This window comes from Somniosus microcephalus, chromosome 7 (assembly GCF_052327205.1).
Source record: "Somniosus microcephalus isolate GS21.2 chromosome 7, FLI_Smic_1.0, whole genome shotgun sequence".
Taxonomy (NCBI): domain Eukaryota; kingdom Metazoa; phylum Chordata; class Chondrichthyes; order Squaliformes; family Somniosidae; genus Somniosus; species Somniosus microcephalus.
In genome coordinates, this window is record NC_140993.1 from 54,610,689 (window position 1) to 54,631,352 (window position 20,664).

The 20,664-nt window shown below is 44.3% G+C and overlaps 1 long non-coding RNA gene across 1 annotated transcript in view; it reads left to right on the forward strand.

Annotated features, from left to right (window-relative positions):
* Window positions 1-1,707, forward strand: part of LOC147114636 (uncharacterized) — a 49,897-nt gene extending 48,190 nt beyond the window's left edge. Inside the window, exon 3 of the long non-coding RNA XR_015078970.1 lies at window positions 1,432-1,707. This is a non-coding gene — a long non-coding RNA (uncharacterized LOC147114636). The remainder of the gene's footprint in view (window positions 1-1,431) is intronic.
* Window positions 1,708-20,664: the final 18,957 nt, after the last annotated feature.

Sequence of the window (20,664 nt, forward strand, 5' to 3'; positions counted from 1 at the left end):
TTTCTTAACTGTTATACAGTGTATACAATGAGGCGATCTTGCCCATGTGTAAATGGGAAGGATACATCTCCCATATTCCCTCTTTGCAGATGTTGTGCAACCCAAGTCTAATAGTTAATCAATTTGTAGGAAACTGCACACTGAACTTTGCATAGGTAATTCCATGCCCTTTCCTAGACTGAATGTCACCACACAGGTACAAGCTAAAATTGCTAGAGTATAATTTGCAAATTAAAAAACAAAATACACTGAAGCATCATTATTGCTAAGCAAATACTTTGAGCACAAAGGACTATCAATACAGCACAGCATTGAAAATCAATTTTGTGTCAGTTTGCTTAATGCAGCTCTCTTCTAGTAGAGCCACTGAGTTTCTTTAAGCTGCACCGTCTTTAAAAATGTCACTTTTCCAGTTTTCAGTGGGTTTATTGATTCCCCTCTGCAGTGTAGCCTTTGTTTTCAAGCGCAAATTTATTTTGATGTGGGATCCCAAACCAGTTTATGAACAATGCAGTTGTTCATAAACAGCACAACAATCGCATCTAAGACTGTTTACCTAGATGAAGTTAGCAGGATGCATTTCAGCAAATTACTGCAAAATACAATACTAAAATGCATGCTGTAAGCACTTTTTAAGATGCACCCTTGGCATATTTATCAACTCACAGAAGGTTTCACACTTACAGAAATAGTCCTCTCAAAAGGATTGTGGTGATAATTTAGATTTAAGTCAACAGACCCTTTATTTAATCAAACTGACAGAAGCATCCAGCTAAGCAGCCATAATAGTGCCTGTATGCTTGCAGCTATCTTGCATGTTACAGAAACGTGATCGGAGCAAGATGAACCTTTAGATTATAAAAATATATCCAGCCAGACAAAATTGCAATTTTTAGCGCACCTCATTTGTTCTACTCTATCAAATGTTAACGACCCAATCACTCTGCATTAGGTGCGAGTTTAGCTTGATCTACGACTTGAAGTGACAAATTCTGTACAACAGGAAATGTATTCTTAACTGCCTAGGTAATGAATCCAGTATTTATATAAAGATCCATGCCTGAAATGTAAACTTGTCTGTTCCCTCCACGGGTGCTGACTGACCACCTGAGTGTTTCCAGCATTTTCAGATTTCGCTTTTAATGAATCCAGCAATTCACCATAAAATCTTGAGTGAAATTACTGGTTTTGGTTGTGTAAAATGTTCTTTGGGCTAATATTTGTCCATTTACAGTATGATGGTTGTGTGATTTGAGTATTTTACATATGCCAATGGAATTTGCTGTAAATTTTCAAACTGGAGTCCACAAATTTCTGTCTTTTTGGAGCTGGGTGTACCATGTACAAGCAGCATCTGAAATGTTTTTTCTGTATTCTGTTGTCATACACTAATAAACATTTTCTGAAATGATTGCACTGTTTTCCTTTCAGATGTTAACATTGTCTTTCAGAAGTTAGGACGAGATCTTCCCTGGAGAATGCCAGTATGTGCAGGGGGACCCCAACACACACATTTCAAAACTGTTGATGTAAATGATACAACTACAGATCCTGATTCAATGGGCACTCTCCAGCTGCTACAGTAATCAGCGTTCTGCATTCCTACATACAAAGGAAAGCACTTGGCAGTTAATAAATTATGCCATTGTTGAATGTGTGGAAACCATGGAGCGAGAAACCTTTCATATAAACTGTTGTAAAATCTAACTTTTCAACATTTCATTATCTTATTGATCTCATTGATCTATTACACCTTGATGTATGAAATATATGCAAATTATTACCAAAGACCCTCTATATTACAAATTTTCACAAGTTAAGTGAATGGATCCCACACACCTTACCTGCTCTCCCAACACCATGGATGTGAAGTGCGTACTAATTACTGAAACAGATTGCTTATTATTTAGTCTATGGTGGAATCACTTCAAAGCTAACTCAATAGCATTTTAACCACATTTGGCCTTGCTGCCTTTTTAAACTTTACAATGAAACATATTAAGCCCTGCTAATGGCTCAGCTAGGTAAGTGGTAGCTTACTAAGCCCTAGAGCCCAGGTTTAACTCTCTTGTGATGAGATGATCTCTGCTGGAATCAGTAAGGGTGTTCTAGTTGTCATCAGTGCCTCATGGTAAGGAAAATTGGCCAGGGCTCCTGTTCCTGTGCTATCCAGCGACCTCTGCTAAACATTGAAGTTGGTGGAGCTGGGGACAGAATCGGGCTCGGTTGTGGTCGGGTTTACCCATAAATAATAGCCATGTGGGTGAGGTACTGTCAGTGAACATGGACAGTTAATTGAGATATCTTTGGCCACCTTCCCCAAACTTGTCTGCAGCTGCCGTCATGCAGCCAGTTCCTGCCTTTAAAGCATTGTGTGTCTCTGGACTCTATACACACTTAATTACCATAGATTTTCATAAACAAATAGTGCCCCTCAAAAGTTCATTGCTTATACAATAAATGATTTGCTGTCTTTCCCGGAAGAGAATTTTTAAACTGAATTTGGAGCTAAAATGAAGAAAGGAGGGCTTGCTATATTTGAGATGAATAGTAACCTATTAGCAGAAAGCAAATAATTCAAATTGATTTTCATTAGGTTTAAATAATTTGAAATAAAATATTTTTCCCCATGGAAAAATTATTTTTGATACAGTTTTTGTTTTGTATTCTAAATGTTAATATAAGAAATCATGTGCTGCCAATCACAGATTTTGGTTAGGTAAACAGTGAATATTGCCGAAAGTAAACTTTTAGAATTCAATCACCTATTTGTTTTAAAGTCTTTGGTGGGGGCGAAAACCAAAATGGGTGAATTTCCGCCGGGTTCTCCTCATCTCATAGAGTTTTACAGCACAGAAAGAGGCCCTTCGGCCCATCGTGTCTGCGCCGCCCATCCATCCCTGTCCAGTCTAATCCCATTTTCCAGCATTTGGTCCATAGCCTTGTATGCAATGGCATTTCAAGTGCTCATCCAAATGCTTCTTGAATGTTGTGAGGGTTCCTGCCTCCACCACCCTTTCAGGCATTGAGTTCCACATTCCAACCACCCTCTGGGTGAAAAAGTTCCTCCTCAAATCCCCTCTAAATCTCCTGCCCCTTACCCTGAATCTATGCCCCCTTGTTATTGACCCCCCCACTAAGGGGAAAAGTTCCTCTTTATCTACCCTATCTATGCCCCTCATTATTTTGTACACCTCAATCAGGTCCCCCCTCAGCCTTCTCTGCTCCAAGGAAAACAACTCCAGCCTGTCCAGCCTCTCTTCATAGCTGAGGCGCTCCATCCCAGGTAACATCCTGGTGAATCTTCTCTGCACCCTCTCCAAAGCAATCACATCCTTCCTATAGTGAGGCGACCAGAACTGCACACAGTACTCCAGCTGTGGCCTCACCAGCGTTTTGTACAGCTCCATCATAACCTCCCTGCTCTTATATTCTATGCCTCGGCTAATGAAGGCAAGTATCCCATATGCCTTTTTAACCACCTTATCTACCTGCTCCGCTGCCTTCAGGGATCTATGTACATATACACCAAGGTCCCTCTGTACTTCCTAGGGTCCTACCACTCATTGTGTATTCCCTTGCCTTATTTGTCTGTCCAAAATGCATCACCTCGCACTTTTCAGGGTTAAATTCCATTTGCCACTTTTCCGCCCATCTGACCAACCCGTTTATATCGTCCTGTAGCCGGAGGCTTTCCTCCTCGCAATTTACCACCCCACCAATTTTCGTGTCATCTGCGAACTTACTGATCATACCTTTTACATTCTCATCCAAATCATTTATGTAGATCACAAACAATAAGGGACCCAGCACCGATCCCTGAGGTACCCCACTGGACACAGGCTTCCAGTCACAAAAGCAACCTTCGACCATCACCCTCTGCCTCCTGCCACTCAGCCAGTTTAGGATCCAACGCGCCAAGGCACCCTGGATCCCATGGGCTCTTACCTTCTTGACCAGTCTCCTATGCGGGACTTTGTCAAAAGCTTTACTGAAGTCCATGTAAACCACATCCACAGCATTTCCCTCATCCACCCCACTAGTCACCCCCTCGAAAAATTCGATCAGATTTGTTAGACATGATTTACCCTTGACAAAGCCATGCTGACTATCCCCGATTAATCCTTGCCTCTCCAAGTGGAGATTAATTTTGTCCCTCAGAATTTTTTCCAATAATTTCCCCACCACAGATGTTAGACTCACTGGCCTGTAATTCCCTGGTTTATCCCTGCTACCCTTCTTGAAGAGGAAGAGCTGCAGAAACCCTGGAAAAACAAGGTAAAAATAATTTTCTGGGGCTTCCGTGGCTTTTCCAAAAGAGGACAAGCGGGAGAATCCCCGTTGATATTCACCACCCACTCTCTGCCCCCACCCCTGGCCTAAAAAAAACTTTTCAGTTCATTACAGGAAGAAGGGAGATACAGGCCCTTCTACTTAAAGGGAGTGATAACTGGGACTTTCTGTTAAATGCACGTGATCAGAATGTGTGATTTCCTTCAACTGTTCTAATGGGGAAAAAAAATAGGCTTTTGAGACCGCCAGAGACCATGAAGCTAAAAACTTTAATGAAGCTATTAAAAGATGCAGAAGAAAGAACTTGAATTTATATAGCATCTTTCACATCTTTGCGATGTCCCAAAGCACTTCACAGCTAATGAATTATTTTAAAGTCACTTGTTATCTAGGCAAAGGTGGAAAGCAGAATGTACCTAGCAAGGCCCTGCAAGTAGTAAATAATCAGTTGATCTGCTTTGGCAGTGTTGATTTGAGGAATGAGTGTAGGCCAGGACCCTGGAGGACTAGACAGAGAGGGTTGATAAACTCCTACAGCTGGCTGTTTGTGTAATGATGCCATGGAGTCCATCATATATTTCCTTGTTCGTGCATTGTTTTATACATTACCAATAGAGTTCAAAAGCTCAAGTTTTACGCTGTTTCTATGTTTTGATACAAAAAGAATTAACCAGCAAAATTCTGCCAGCAAATTTTGCATTTCTTTTAAAGTGGATGGGGTGGGCTTACAAACTTCATCTTTTATGAATGGCTATTTTTGCTGTCAATTATATTAATTTCTTAAAACACAATATTGTTTGTCTCAAATGAAAAGTAATTTTTGTAATAAAAGACATAAAATGGGGACAGAGCGTATCAACAGCAAGTTCTCTGCTGTTACAAAGAATTTACAGCACAGAAACAGGCCATTCAGCGCAATTGGTCTAAGCCGGTGATTATACTCCATACAAGCCTCCTGCCACCCTACTTCATCTAACACTATCTGCATATCCAGTTCATCAGTCATAGTCATAATGACACAGAAACATAGAAAAATAGGAGCAGGAGTAGGCCCTTCGAGCCTGCTCCGCCATTCAATATGATCATGGCTGATCCTCTATCTCAATACCATATTCCCACGCTCCCCATACCCCTTGATGCCTTTTGTGTCTGGAAATCTATCCTTAAATATACCAGTGACTTAGCCTCCACAGCCTTCTGTGGTAGAGAATTCCACAGGTTCACCATCCTCTGAGTGAAGAAATTTCTCCTCATCTCAGTCCTAAATATCCTACCCTGTATCTTGAGACTGTGACCCCTGGTTCTTGACCCGTCCCCCCAGCCAGGAGAAACATCCTCCCTGCATCCAGTCTGTCTAGCCCTGTCAGAATTTTATATGTTTCAATGAGATCCCCTCTCATTCTTCTAAACTCTAGTGAATACAGGCCTAGTCGACCCAATCTCTCCTCATACGACAGTCCTGCCATCCCAGGAATCAGTCTGGTGAACCTTCGCTGCACTCCCTCTATGGCAAGTATATCCTTTCTTGGGTAAGGAGACCAGAACGGCACACAGTACTCCAGGTGTGGTCTCACCAAGGCCCTGTATAACTGTAGTAAGACATCCTTGCTCCTGTACTCAAATCCTCTTACAATGAAGGCCAACATACCATTTGCCTTCCTAACTGCTTGCTGCACCTGCATGTTTGCTTCCAGTGACTGGTGTACAAGGACACCCAGGTCCCTCTGTACATAAACATTTCCCAATCTATCACCATTTAAATAATACTCTGTTTTTCCTACCAAAGTGGATAACTTCATATTTATCCATGTTCTACTGCATCTGCCATGTATGTGCCCACTCACTCAACTTGTCTAAATCACCTTGAAGCCTCTTTGTATCCTCACAACTCACAATCCCACCTAGTTTTGTGTTGTCAGCAAACTTGGAAATATATTTGCTTCCCTCATCCAAATCATTGATATATATATATAGTGATGAATAGCTGGGGCCCAAGCACTGATCCCTGCGGTACCCCATTAGTCACCGCCTGCCACCCCAAAAAAGACCCATTTATTCCTACTCTCTGTTTCCTGTCTTAGCCAATTTTGATTCCATGCCAGTATATTACCCCCAATGCCATGTGCTTTAATTTTGTACACTTACCTCTTATGTGGGACTTTATCAAAGGCCTTCTGAAAATCCAAATACACTACATCCACTGGTTCTCCCTTATCTATTCTACCAGTTACATCCTCAAAAAACTCCACTAGGTTTGTCAAACATGATTTCCCTTTCATTAATCCATGTTGTCTTTGTCTAATCTTTGATATTTTCCAAGTGTCCTGTTATCTCGTCCTTTATAATAGACTCTAGCATTTCCCTACTACTGATGTTAGGCTAACCGGTCTGTAGTTCCCTGTTTTCTCTCCCTCTTTTAAATAGTTGGGTTACATTTGCCACCCTCCAATCTGCAGGAACTGTTCCATAATCTATAGAATTTTGGAAGATGACAACCACTATTTCCATGGCTACCTCTTTTCGTACTCTGGGATGCAGATTATCAGGCCCTGGGGATTTACCAGCTTTCAGTCTCATTCATTTCTCCAGCACTATATTTTTACTCATACTAATTTCCTTTAATTCCTCCTTCTTACCAGACCCTTGGTTCCCTAACATTTCTGGGAAGTTATTTGCGTCCTCTTCCATGAAGACAGAATGAACGTATTTGTTTAATTGCTCTGCCATTTCCTTGTTCCCCATTATAAATTCTCCCATTTCTGACTGTAAGGGACCTACATTTGTCTTCACTAATCTTTTTCTTTTTACATACTTGTAGAAGCTTTTACAATCCTCTTTTATGTTCCTTGCAAGTTTACTCTCATACTCTCTTTTTCCCCTCTTAATCAATCTCTTGGTCCTTTTTTGCTGAACTCTAAACTGCTCCCAGTCCTGAGGCTTGCTACTTTTTCTGGCAACTTTATATGACTTCTCTTTGGATCTAACGCTATCCTTAATTTCTTTTGTTAGCCATGGTTGGGCCGCTTTTCCTTTTGTGTTTTTGCACCAGAAAGGAATGTATAACTGTTGCAATTCATGCATTCGTTCCTTAAATGTTAGCCATTCCCTAACAACTGTCATGCCTTTTAATGAAGCTCCCCAATCTATCATAGCCAACTCACTCCTCATACCATTGTAGTTTCCTTTGTTTAGATTAAGGACCCTAGTTTCGGATTGGACATCTTCACTTTCCATTTTAATGAAGAATTCTATCATGTTATGGTTACTCTTCCCTAAAGGATCCCGCACAACAAGATTATTAATTAACCCCTTCTCTTTGCACAGTACCCAATCTAGGATAGCCTGTTCCCTAGTTGGCTCCTCAACGTACTGCTCTTTTTATTAAAAAAAAAAAAAAAATCTCGTACACAGTCCAGGAATTCATCCTCCACAGTATTATTGCTAATTTGGTTTGTCCAGTCTATATGTAGATTAAAGTCACCCATGATTACTGTAGTACCCTTGTTACATGCATCTCTAGTTTCCTGTTTGATGCCATCCCCTACATTACCACTACTGTTTGGAGGCCTTTACACAACTCCCACCAATGTTTTCTGCCCCTTAGTGCTTCTTAGCTCCACCCAGTCTGATTCTACATCTTGATTTTCTGAGCCAATATTCTTTCTCACTATTGCTCTGAGTTCATCCATTACTAACAATGCCACCCCACCTCTCTTTTTCCTTTTTGTCTGTCCTTCCTAAATATCAAATATCCTTGGATATTCAGCTCCCAGCCTTGGTCACTGCAGCCATGTCTCCGTAATCGCAATTATATCGTATCTGTTTGCGCTGTTAATTCGTCTACCTTATTCCGAGTGTTTCGTGCATTCAGATACAATGCCTTTAGATTTGACTTAACATTTTTAGACATCTTAACATTTTTTTGTACTATGGCCCTATTTGTCTTATTACCATTTTTTCTTACCCGGACCCTATTTGTTAGTGCACTCCTTTGTTTGTACGCTCTGTCCCTTCCTGACACAATCTGGTTATCTTTACCACAATCACTTTCCTGCACTGCTTCCTTGTCTTTTTAGCATTCTAAATTTCTCTCCACCGGGACCCTCCCCACCCCTTACCTCCCTAGTTATTCGATTCGCTAGAACTCTGGTCCCAGCACGGTTCAAGTGTAGTCTGTCCCAACGGAACAGCTCTCTCTTTCCCCAGTACTGGCGCCAGTGCCCCACGAATTGAAACCCACTTCTCCCACACCAGTCTTTGAGCCACGCATTCATCTCCCTGATCCTATTGACTCTATGCCAATTTGCTCGTGGCTCCAGTACTAATCCAGAGATTATGACCTTTGTGGTTCTGCTTTTTAATTTAGTCCCTAGTTGCTCAAACTCTCTCAGCAGAACCTCCTTTCTTTGTCCTACCTATGTCGTTGGTACCTATGTGGACCACGACAACTGGATCCTCCCACTCCACGTTCTTCTCCAGTCCGGAGGAGATGTCCTTTACCCTGGCACCGGGTAGGCAACATAGCCTTCAGGACTCGTGCTCCTGGCTGCAGAGAACAGTGTATATCCCCCTAACTATACTGTTACCTACTACAACCACCTCCCTTTTTACTCCCCGCCCCCCACTTGAAGGGTTTCCTGTACCACGGTGCCATGGTCAGTTTGCTCATTCACCCCGCAGTCGCTGCTCTTGTCCACATGGGTTGCAAGAACCTCGAATCTATTGGACAAGTGCAGGGACTGAGGCTCTTGTAATACTACCTCCTGGTTCCCCGTACCTCCCTCACTCGCAGTCACACCCTCCTGTCCCTGGCCACGTGTCAATTCTAAAGTATTTAATCTAAGGGGTGTGGCTGCCTCCTGGAGCAAAAGGCCCTGGTAACTTTCTCCCTGATGTCTCGCAATGTCTGCTGCTCGGACTCCAGCTCCTCAACTCGGAGCCGAAGCTCCTCGAGCTGCAGACAGTTGCCGCAGATGTAGTCGCCCTGGACAAAAATGTCCACAAGCTTCCACATATTGCAGCAGCAACACGTCTCCTGATCTCCCAATATTTTATTTGTTTAATTAGTTTTGTATTAAATCAAATTATTTACCTCGTTTAGTTTATTTAATTAAGTTTAGTTTTAAAAATTGTTATATGTTAACTTAAAACTTAGCCCACAGTCACTACCAATCACTTACCTGAAAAGTCACACTGCCGTTTTGTCTTGTTGATGCAGGTCTGTTGCTGCTTTTATCCCCGCTCTCGGGCCTCGGTCTGCTCACGCTGAGGTCTGCTGCCGCCGCTCTGCGGGAGACGTTAAGAAAAGCAAGCACCTCCTTCCCCGAACTCCCACACTTGCCAAACTCGCAGTTGTTCACTCTGTGCTGGCTGCACTCACAGGCCCCTGTATTTATACTGTCCATGCCGGCTCTCTGTAGAGTAATCCAGTCAGTCCCAGTCGCCCACTCTATCCTCGAAGCCCTGCAATGCAAGTTTATTTCCCTCAAGTGCCTATCTAGTCTCCCCTTGAAAACATTGAGTGTCTTCACTTCCACTACTTCCGTCGGCAGCGAATTCCAGGACATCACCACTCGCTTCGTAAAAAAGTTTTTCCTCACGTTCCCCCTGTATCTCTTGCCCAAAACCTTAAATCTTTGTCCCCTAGTCCTTGTACCATCAACTAGTGGGAACAGCCTTTCCCCATCTAGCCTATCCAATCCCGTCATAATCTTGTACACCTCTATCAAATCACCCCTCCTTTGCTCTAATGAAAACAAATCCAGCTGCTCCAACCTGTCCTTGTAGCTAAGATCCCCAATCCCCAGAACCATTCTGGTAAATCTCCTCTGCACCCTCTCAAGTGCCTTCACTTCCTTCCTAAAGTGTGGTGACCAGAACTGGATGCAATACTCCAGTTGTGGCCTAACCAGCGCTTTATAAAGGTTCAGCATAACTTCTCCTTTTGTACTCAATACCTCTATTTATGAAGCCCAAGATCGCATATGCTTTGTTAACCACTCTCTCAATATGTCCCGCCACCTTCAGGGACCTATGCACATTAACTCCCAGGTCCCTCTGTCCCTGCACACTCTTTAAAACTGTGCCATTAAGTGTATATTGCCTCTCCCTGTTCCTTCTGCCAAAATGCATCACCTCACACTTCTCTGTATTAAATTCCATCTGCTACTATTCTGCTAGCCTTTCTATGCCCTGTTGCAGTCAATTGGTATCATTATCACTGCTGGCCACACCCCCAAGTTTGGTGTCATCGGCAAATTTAGAAGTTCTACTTTGTATTCCAATATCCAGGTCATTTTGTTATATATAGTGGCCCCAGCACTGACCCTTGGGGAATACCACTGTCTACCATCCTCCAGTTTGAAAAACAGCCATTTACCACAATTTGCTGTTTTTTGTCCTTAAGCCAATTCCATATCCAAGCTGCCACTGACCCACCTATTCCATGAGCCTCAATTTTGTTAACCAGCCTTCTACGTGGTACTTTGTCAAACACCTTCCGAAAATCCATCTAGACAACATCCATTGCATTCCCTTCATCAATCCTCCTTGTTACTTCATCAAAAAATTCAATTAGATTAGTCAAACATGATCTGCCTTTTACAAATCCGTGTTGGCTCTCCTTAATTAGCAACAAGTGCCTGTTAATTTTTTCCTTAATTATTGTTTCTAAAACTTTCTCCACCACTGATGTTAAACTGACTGGCCTGTAGTTACTAGGATTGTCCTTGCACCCTTTCTTCAACAATGGTGTCACATTTGCCATTTTCCAATCCTCGGGCACCTCCACCGCATCTAGAGAAGATTGGAAAATTATGGCAAGCCCTTCCGCTATCTCCTCCCCGAATTCTTTTAGCAACCTGGCATGTAAGCCATCTGGACCAGGCAACTTGTCCACTCTAAGCATACCCAGCCTTTCTAGTACATCCTGTCCATCAATTTTCACCCCTTCAATTGCTTCTACCTTTTCCACTTCTACCAATATTTTGTCAGCATCCACCTTCTTAGTAAACACTGATACAAAGTATTCATTCAGTATTCTAGCCTTGCCCTGCGCCGCTAAACATATATCACCCTTCTTTGTCTCTAATAGGCTCTCCCCGCCTCTTACTACCCGCTTACCGTTTACATAAGAACATAAGAAATAAGAGCAGGAGTAGGCCAATCGGCCCCTCGAGCCTGCTCCGCCATTCAATAAGATCATAGCTGATCTGATCCTAACTGCCAATCCACTATCACAGAACCATCTCCTGCATCTAACAGAATTAGACACACAAAATAGGAGCAGGATCAGGCTACACGGCCCCTGGGCCCGCTCCGCTACCCACAGGGCCATGACCGATCCGAACCTAGACTCATGTCCAAATTCCTGCCCGCTCCCCGTAACCCTTAATTCCCTTCACTTCTAGGAAACTGTCTATTTCTGTTTTAAATTTATGTAATGATGTAGCTTCTACAGTTTTTTGGGGCAGCATATTCCATGGACCTACCACCCTCTGAGTGAAGTAGTTCCTCCTCATCTCAGTTTTGAAAGAGCAGCCCCTTATTCTAAGACTATGCCCCCTAGTTCTAGTTTCACCCATCATCGGGAACATCTTCCCTGCATCCACCCGATCCAACCCCTTCACAATCTTATATGTTTCAATAAGATCGCCTCTCATTCTTCTGAACTCCAATGAGTAGAGTCCCAATCTACTCAATCTCTCCTCATATGTCCATCCCCGGGATTAACCGAGTGAACCTTCTTTGTACTGACTCGAGAGCAAGTATGTCCTTTCTTAAGTATGGACACCAAAACTGTACGCAGTATTCCAGGTGCGGTCTCACCAATACCTTGTGCAACTGAAGCAATACCTCCCTATTTTTATATTCTATCCCCCTAGCAATGAAAGCCAACATTCCATTGGCCTTCTTAATCACTTGCTGCACCTGCATACTAACCTTTTGAGTTTCGTGCACCAGGACCCCCAGATCCCTTTGTACTTCAGTACTTTCCAGTTTCTTGCCATTAAGATAATAATTTGCTCTACGATTTTTCCTGCCAAAGTGCATAACCTCACACTTTCCAGTATTGTATTCCATCTGCCAAATCTCTGCCCACTTACTTAGCCTGTCTATGTCCCCTTGCAGGTTTTTTATGTCTTCCTCACTCACTACTTTCCCCCCCATCTTAGTATCATCTGCAAACTTTGATATGTTACACTCGGTCCCCTCCTCCAAATCGTTAATATAGATTGTAAAGAGTTGGGGACCCAGCACTGACCCCTGCGGAACACCACTAGTTACTGATTGCCAGTCTGAGAATGAACCATTTATCCCAACTCTCTGCCTTCTGTTAGATAGCCAATCCTCTATCCGTGCCAGAATATTACCCCCAATCCCGTGATTTTTTATCTTAAGCAATAATCTTTTGTGTGGCACCTTGTCAAATGCCTTTTGGAAGTCTAAATACACTACGTCCACTGGTTCCCCTTTATCCACCCTATATGTTACTTCCTCAAAGAACTCCAGCAAATTTGTCAAACATGACTTCCCCTTCATAAAACCATGCTGACTTTGTCCTATTAAATTATGATTATCCAAATGTCCTGTTACTGTCTCCTTAATAATGGACTCCAAAATTTTACCTACCACAGATGTTAGGCTAACCGGTCTATAGTTTCCAGCCTTCTGTCTACTGCCCTTTTTAAATAAGGGTGTTACATTAGCAGTTTTCCAGTCTGCCGGGACCATTGCCGAGTCCAGGGAGTTTTGGAAAATTATTACCAATGCATCCACAATCCCTACCGCCACTTCCCTCAAGACCCTAGGATGTAAGCCATCAGGTCCAGGTGATTTATCCGCCTTGAGTCCCATTATTTTACCGAGTACCACTTCCTTAGTGATTTTAATCGTATTTAGCTCCTCCCCCCCCCCCCCCCCCCCCCCCCCAGAGCCCCCTGTTTGTCCAGTGTTGGGATATTCTTAGTGTCTTCTACTGTAAACAGTGATACAAAATATTCATTCAGTGTTTTTGCCATCTCCATATTTCCCACCATTAATTTCCCGGTCTCATCCTCTAAGGGACCAACATTTACTTTAGCCACCCTTTTTCTTTTTATATAACTATAAAAACTCTTACTATCTGTTTTTATATTTTTTGCTAATTTACTTTCATAATCTATCTTCCCTTTCTTAATCAATCTTTTTGTTATTTTTTGCTGTCTTTTAAAGTTTTCCCAATCCGGTAGAAGATTTTTGGGTTCCCTTTTATGTTAACTGCCATTCTACTCATAGTCTCTCTCTGCCAATCTTATTTTCATCTTCACTTCCCCCCTCAACTTACTGTATTTCGTCTGGTTCTCCCTTGAAGAATTCACCTGACATGCATCATACACCTTTTTTTGTTTCATCTTCTCTTATCTTCCTCGTCATCCAAGGAGCCATTGCTTTGGTTCCCTTAACCTTCCCTCTTGTTGGAATGTACCTAGCCTGTACTTGGAACATCTCTTTAAAGATCACCCATTGTTCCGTTACAGTTTTTCCTGTCAGTCTTTGGTTCCATTTTACTCTGGCTAGATCCTTTCGCGTCCCATTGAAGTTAGCCCTATTCTAGTTTAGAAGTTCCACTCTAGATTGTTCCTTGCTCCTCTCCATTGCTAATCTAAATCTTATGATCCGATGATCACTCGTACCAAGTGTTCTTCCACAGACACTTGGTCGACCTGCCCCACCTTATTCCCCAGCACCAGATCCAGCAATGCCTCCTTTCTTGTTGGGCCAAGAACATATTGGTCAAGGAACTTCTCCTGAACACATTTCAGAAATTCCTTTCCCTTTATTCGAGCATCATCCCAATTGATATTTGGGTAATTAAAGTCCCCCAATATCACCACTCTATAGCTCTTGCATATCTCTGCGATTTCCCTGCAGATTTGCTCCTCTACCTCCCTCATTATTTGGAGGCCTATAGAATATCCCTAATAGCATGATCATACCCTTTTTGCTCCTCAACTCTAACCAAATGGATTCTGTCCTTGTCCTCTCAAGAACATCCTCCCTTTCCAATAGTACAATGCCTTCCTTAATCAGCACTGCCACCCCGCCTCCTTTTTTTCCTTCCCTATCTTTTCTGAACACCTTGTACCCTTGAATATTAAGTGCCCAGTCCTCACTGTTTTTAAGCCACGCTTCTGTTATTGCCACATCATATTGCCACATGGCTAATTGTGCTTGTAGCTCACCAACCTTCTTCACCACACTTTGTGCATTTACGTACATGTGTTCTAAGTGAATTTTTTGTAGTCGTTCTTAGCCTTCTATCTAATATGGTACTACTACCACCTCTAGTACTATCTTTTCTAGTACTATCCAATATACATTCATTCTTTTATGCACCTTATTCCTCTTTTCTACTCCTATATGCTGTTGCCCATCCCCCTGCCAAGCTAGTTTAAACCCTCCCCAACAGCACTAACAAACCTCCCAGCGAGAATATTGGTCCCGGCTCTGTTGAGGTGTAACCTGTCCGGCTTGTACAGGTCCCACCTTCCCCAGAAACAGTCCCAATGCCTCAGGAATCTAAAGCCCTCCCTCCTGAACCATCTCTCCAGCCACACATTCATCTGTTCTATCCTCCTATTCCTGTACTCACTAGCACGTGGTCCTGCTTTTTAATCACTCCCTAAACTCTGCCTGCAGGACCTCATACCTCTTTCTGCTCATGTCGTTGGTACCGATATGGACAACGACATCTGGCTGTTCACCCTCCCCCCTCAGAGTATCCTGCAGCCTCTCCGTTTATTCCTTGACCCTGGCACCAGCAAGGCAACATATATTCCTGGAGTTACATCTACGGCTGCAGAAACTCCTGTCTGCTGCCCTAACTATCGAATCCCTACCACTATTGCTCCTCTTCTCTTTTTCCTCCCCCTGTGCAGCTGAGTCACCTGTGGTGCTGGGGACTTGACTCGGGCTGCACTCCCCAGAGGAACCATCGCCCCACCAGTACTCAGAACAGAATACTGGTTGGAGAGTGTGATGCACTGCGGGGACTCCTGCACTACCTGCCTGGTCTTGCGGTCATTCATAAAAAATAACCTCAGATCATTAACCCAGAACATCTTCAAAATAATGGTTTATATTTTTAATCCAGAAATGTATTCAATTACCTCACAAGCTTCTAGGTCTTTGATTGCAAGGGGATAGGGTTTCTAAAGTACTGACCTATTCATTCAACTCACAATTTAAGAACTTTTAACTGGTTGGAGCCAAAATAAAGAGTGGAGGGTCTAGCTGTAATTTACATGGGCAATAACTACTCGGACTGAAGGAAGGTATTTACAAGAAAAAATAGCAAATTCATCTTCCAACTAGGAAAAGCAGACAAATGCTGAGCAAAATAACAACAGAAAACGCTGGAAAAACTCAACAGGCCAGGCAACGTCCGTGGAGAGAGAAATAGAGTTAACGTTTCAGATCGATGACCCTTCTTCAGAACTGAGAAAAAAGGCAGGAAATGATACAGATTAAAAGGCCAGCTTGGGGGCTGGGAAATGGGGGAGGGGATGAAAGAACAAAAGGGAAGTGAAGAGACATTAAAAGGTATTCAAGATGAGACGAGATAGTAACAGGACAAGTAAAGAGACAAAAGATGGCTCTAGATGAAGTGTGAAATGCGCTGGCAGAATGAGACAGCTGCCATGTGGGAGAGAAAAAAAGGGAAAAGGCACAAACCAAAGGCGTGGATAAAAGATATATAAAAATGTAATAGGGGCCGAGGTTATGATCTAAAATTGTTGAACTCAATATTGAGTCCGGAAGGCTGTAAAGTGCCTAATCGGAAGATGAGGTGCTGTACTTCGAGCTTATGCTGAGCTTCCGTGGAATAATGCAAGAGCCCAAGGACGGTGAGGTCTGAGTGGGAATGGGGCAGTGAATTAAAATGACAGGCGACCGGAAGCTCGGGGTCACCCTTACGGACTGAACGGAGGTGTTCCGCAAAGCGGTCACCCAATCTGCGTTTGGTCTCCCCAATGTAGAGAAGACCACATCGTGAGCAGTGAATACAGTATACTAGATTGCAAGAAGTATAAGTAAATCGCTGTTTCACCTGGAAGGGGTGTTTGGGGCCCTGGACAGTGGGAAGGAGGGACGTATAAGGGCAGGTGTTGCATCTCCTGCACTTGCACGGGAAGGTGCCGGGCGAAGGGGAAGGGGTGCTGGGGCTGATAGAGGAGTGGACTAGGGTGTCTCGGAGGGAGCGGTCCCTACGGAATGCTGAAAGTGGAAGGGAAGATGCGTTTGGTGGTGGGATCACGGAGGTGGCGGAAATGGCGGAGGATGATACGTTGAATGTGGAGGCTGGTGGGGTGAAAGGTGAGGACAAGGGGAACTCTATTGTGGTTCTGGGAGGGAGGGGCAGGGGTGAGGGCAGAAGTGCGGGAGATAGAACGGACACGGTCGAGGGCCGTGTCAACCATGGTAGAGGGGAATCCTCGGTTGAGGAAAAAGGAAGCACTGGTGTGGAAGGTGGCATCATCGGAACAGATGCAGCGGAGACAGAGAAACTGGGAGAATGGAATAGAATCTTTACAGGAGGTGGGGTGGGAGGAAGTGTAGTCCAGGTAGCTGTGGGAGTCTGGGCTTGTAGTGAATGTTGGTCAATAACCTATCCCCAGAGATGGAGACGGAGAAGTCGAGGAAGGGAAGGGTAGAGTCGGAGATGGACCATGTGAAGGTGCGGGAAGGGTGGAAATTGGAGGCAAAGTGAATGAAATTGTCTAGTTCAGGGCGAGAGCAGGAAACGGCACCGATACAGTCATCAATGTACTGGAAAAAGAGAGGAGGGAGGGGACCAGAGTAGGACTGGAACAAAGAGTGTTCCACATATCCCACAAAAAGGCAGGCATAGCTAGGACCCATGCGGGTACCCATAGCAACACCTTTAATTTGGAGGAAATGAGTGGAGTCAAAGGAGAAGTTGTTCAATATGAGACCAAGTTCAGCCACGTGGAGGAGGGTGGTGGTGGATGGGGACTGTTTGGGCCTCTGTTCAAGGAAGAAGCGGAGCGCCCTCAGGCCATCCTGGTGGGGGATGGAGGTGTAGAGGGATTGTACATCCATGGTGAAAAGGAGGCGGTTGGGGCCAGGAAACTGGAAACTGTTAAAGTGGTGGAGGGCGTCAGAAGAGTCGCGGATGTAGGTGGGAAGAGACTGGACAAGGGGAGAAAAGATAAGAGTCGAGATAGGAAGAGATAAGTTCCGTGGGGCAAGAACCGGCTGAAACGATGGGTCTACCAGGGCAGTCCTGTTTGTGGATCTTTGGAAGGAGGTAGAAGCAGGCTGTGCGGGGTAGGGGAACTATGAGGTTGGTGGCCCCGGGGGGAAGATCTCCAGAGGAGATGAGGTCAGTGACAGTCTTGGAAACGGTGGTTTGATGTTCGGTAGTGGGGTCACGGTCCAGGTGGAGGTAGGAGGAGGTGTCGGAGAGTTGGCAAAGATGCATTTAACTTTTCCATTGACTAAAATCACCCCTAGGAATTTCTGTGGGAGTTTTTCAGCAGGTGATTTGGAACCCCGGGAGAAACATAAACATCTAAAAATGGCAAGTCATGGGGGGATGGAGGAGGAGGCTCCATAAATATCCCCATCCTCAGTGATGGTGGAGCCCAGCATATGAGTGCAAAAGACAAGGCTGAAGCATTTGCAACCATCTTCAGTCAGAAGTACTGAGTTGCTGATCCATCTCTGCCTCCTCCTGGGGTTTCCATCATCACAGAAGCCAGTCTTCAGCCAATTTAATTCACTCCACGTGATATCAAGAAATGGCTGAGCACACTGGATACAACAAAGGCTATGGGCCCCAGCAACATCCTGGCTGTACTGCTGAAGACTTGTACTCCAGAACTTGTACACCCAGCCACTAGCCAAGTTGTTCCAGTACAGCTACAACACCAGCATCTACCCGACAATGTGGAAAATTGCCCAGCTAGGCCCTGTCCACAAAAAGCAGGACAAATGCAATCCGGCCAATTACTGCCCCATCTCAATCATCAGCAAAGTGATGGAAGGTGTCGTTGACAGTGCTATCAAGCGGCACTTACTCACCAATAACCTACTCGTCAATGTTCAATTTGGGTTCTGCCAGGACCACTTGACTCCAGACCTCATTACAGCCTTGGTCCAAACGTGAATAAAAGCTGAATTCCAGAGGTAAGGTGAGAGTGACTGCCCTTGATGTCAAGGCAGCATTTGACTTGAGTGTGACGTCAAGGAGCCCTAGTAAAATTGAAGTCAATGGGAATGAGGGGGAAAACTCTCCACTGGCTGGAGTCAAACCTAGCACAAATGAAGATCATTTTGGTTGTTGGAGGTCAATCATCTCAGCCCCAGGACATCACTGCAAGAGTTTCTCAGGGCAATGCCCTAGGCCCTATCATCTTCAGCTATTTATCAATGACCTTCCCTCCATCGTAAGGTCAGAAGTGGGAATGTTCGCTGATGTTCACAGTGTTCAATTACATTCACAACTCCTCAGATAATGAAGCAGTCTATGCCCGCATGCAGCAAGACCTGGAGGGTTGGAAGGTGAGGACAAGGGGAATCCTATCATGGTTCTGGGAGGGAGGGGAATGGGTGAGGGCAGAAGTGTGGGAAATGAACCGCCATGGTCGAGGGCCCTGTCAACCACGGCAGAGGGGAATCCTCAGTTGAGAAGAATGTAAGTCATATCAGAAGCACTAGTATGGAAGGTGGCATTGTCAGAACAGATGCGACAGAGATGGAGAAACTGGGAGAATGGAATAGAGTGCTTACAGGAAGCCCGGTGGGAGGAAGTGTATTCAAGGTAGCTGTGGGAGTCAGTGGGCATATAGTGGATGTTGGTCAGTAGCCTATCCCCAGAAATGGAGACAGAGAAGTCGAGGAAGGGAAGAGTCTGAGATGAACCCTGTAAAGGCGAGGGAAGGGTGGAAATTGGAAGCAAAGTGAATAAAATTTTCTAGTTCAGGGCGAGAGCAGGAATCAATGTACCAGAAAAAGAGGTGAGGGAGGCAACCTGAGTAGGACTGGAACAAAGAATGTTCCACATATCCCACAAAAAGGCAGGCATAGCTAGGACCCATGCAGGTTCTCATAGCAACACCTTTTATTTGGAGGAAGGGAGTGGAGTCAAAAGAGAAGTTGTTCAATGTGAGAACAAGTTCAGCCAAGCAGAGGAGGGTGGTGGTGGATGGGGACTGGTTGGGCCTCTGTTTAAGGAAGAAGTGGAACACCCTCAAGCTGTCCTGGTGGAGGTTGGAGGTTTAGAAGGATTGGACGTCCATGGTGAAAAGGAGATGGTTAGGGCCAGGAAACTGGAAACTTAAAGTGGCAGAGTGTGTCGGAAGAGTCATAGATGTAGGTGGGAAGAGATTGGACAAGGGGAGAAAAAATTGAGTCGAGATATGAAGAAATCTGTTCTGGGGCAAGAATAGGCTGAAGGAATGACCTGTGTGATTTGTGTGTTTCTGCAGAAACAGCCAAAATTAGGGTTCGTCAATCATTAACATACCTTAGTGATACCTTTGCATCTGGTGTCCCAGCATCTTTTGGGAAGAGCATCCATGAGAAAGAACTTCACAACCTCAGGATGTCCCAAAGCATTTTGCAGGCAATGAAGCATATAGAGTCATAGAGTTATACAGCACAGAAAGAGGCTTTTCGGCCCATTGTGTCCACACAGGCCATCAAGCCCTGTCTATTCTAATCCCATTTTCCAGCACTTGGTCCGTAGCCTTGTATGCTATGGTGTTTCAAGTGCTCATCTAAATGCTTCTTGAATGTTGTGAGGGTACGTGCCTCTACCACCCTTTCAGGCAGTGAGTTCCAGATTCCAACCACCCTCTGGGTGAAAAAGTTTTTCCTCAAATCCCCTTTAAACCTCCTGCCCCTTACCTTGAAACTATACCCCCTGGTTATTGACCCCTCTACTAAGGGGAAAAGTTCCTTTCTATCTACCCTATCTATGCCCCTCATAATTTTGTACACCTCAATCAGGTCCCCCCTCAGCCTTCTCTGCTCTAAGGAAAACAACCCCAGCCTGTCCAGTCTCTCTTCATAGCTGAAGCGCTCCAGCCCAGGTAACATCCTGGTGAATCTCCTCTGCACCCTCTCCAACGCAATCACATCCTTCCTATAGTGTGGCGACCAGAACTGCACACAGTATTCCAGCTGTGGCCTAACTAGCATTTTGTACAGCTCCATCATAACCTCCCTGCTCTTACATCCTTGCGGGGAAGTTTGCTAGCACCGTTTGTGGGGGGGGGGTTTAAACTAACTTGGCAGGGGGATGGGATACGGAGTAGAGCTATAGTAGGGGGTGATGCACAGCCAAATATAGAGGAAAAAACA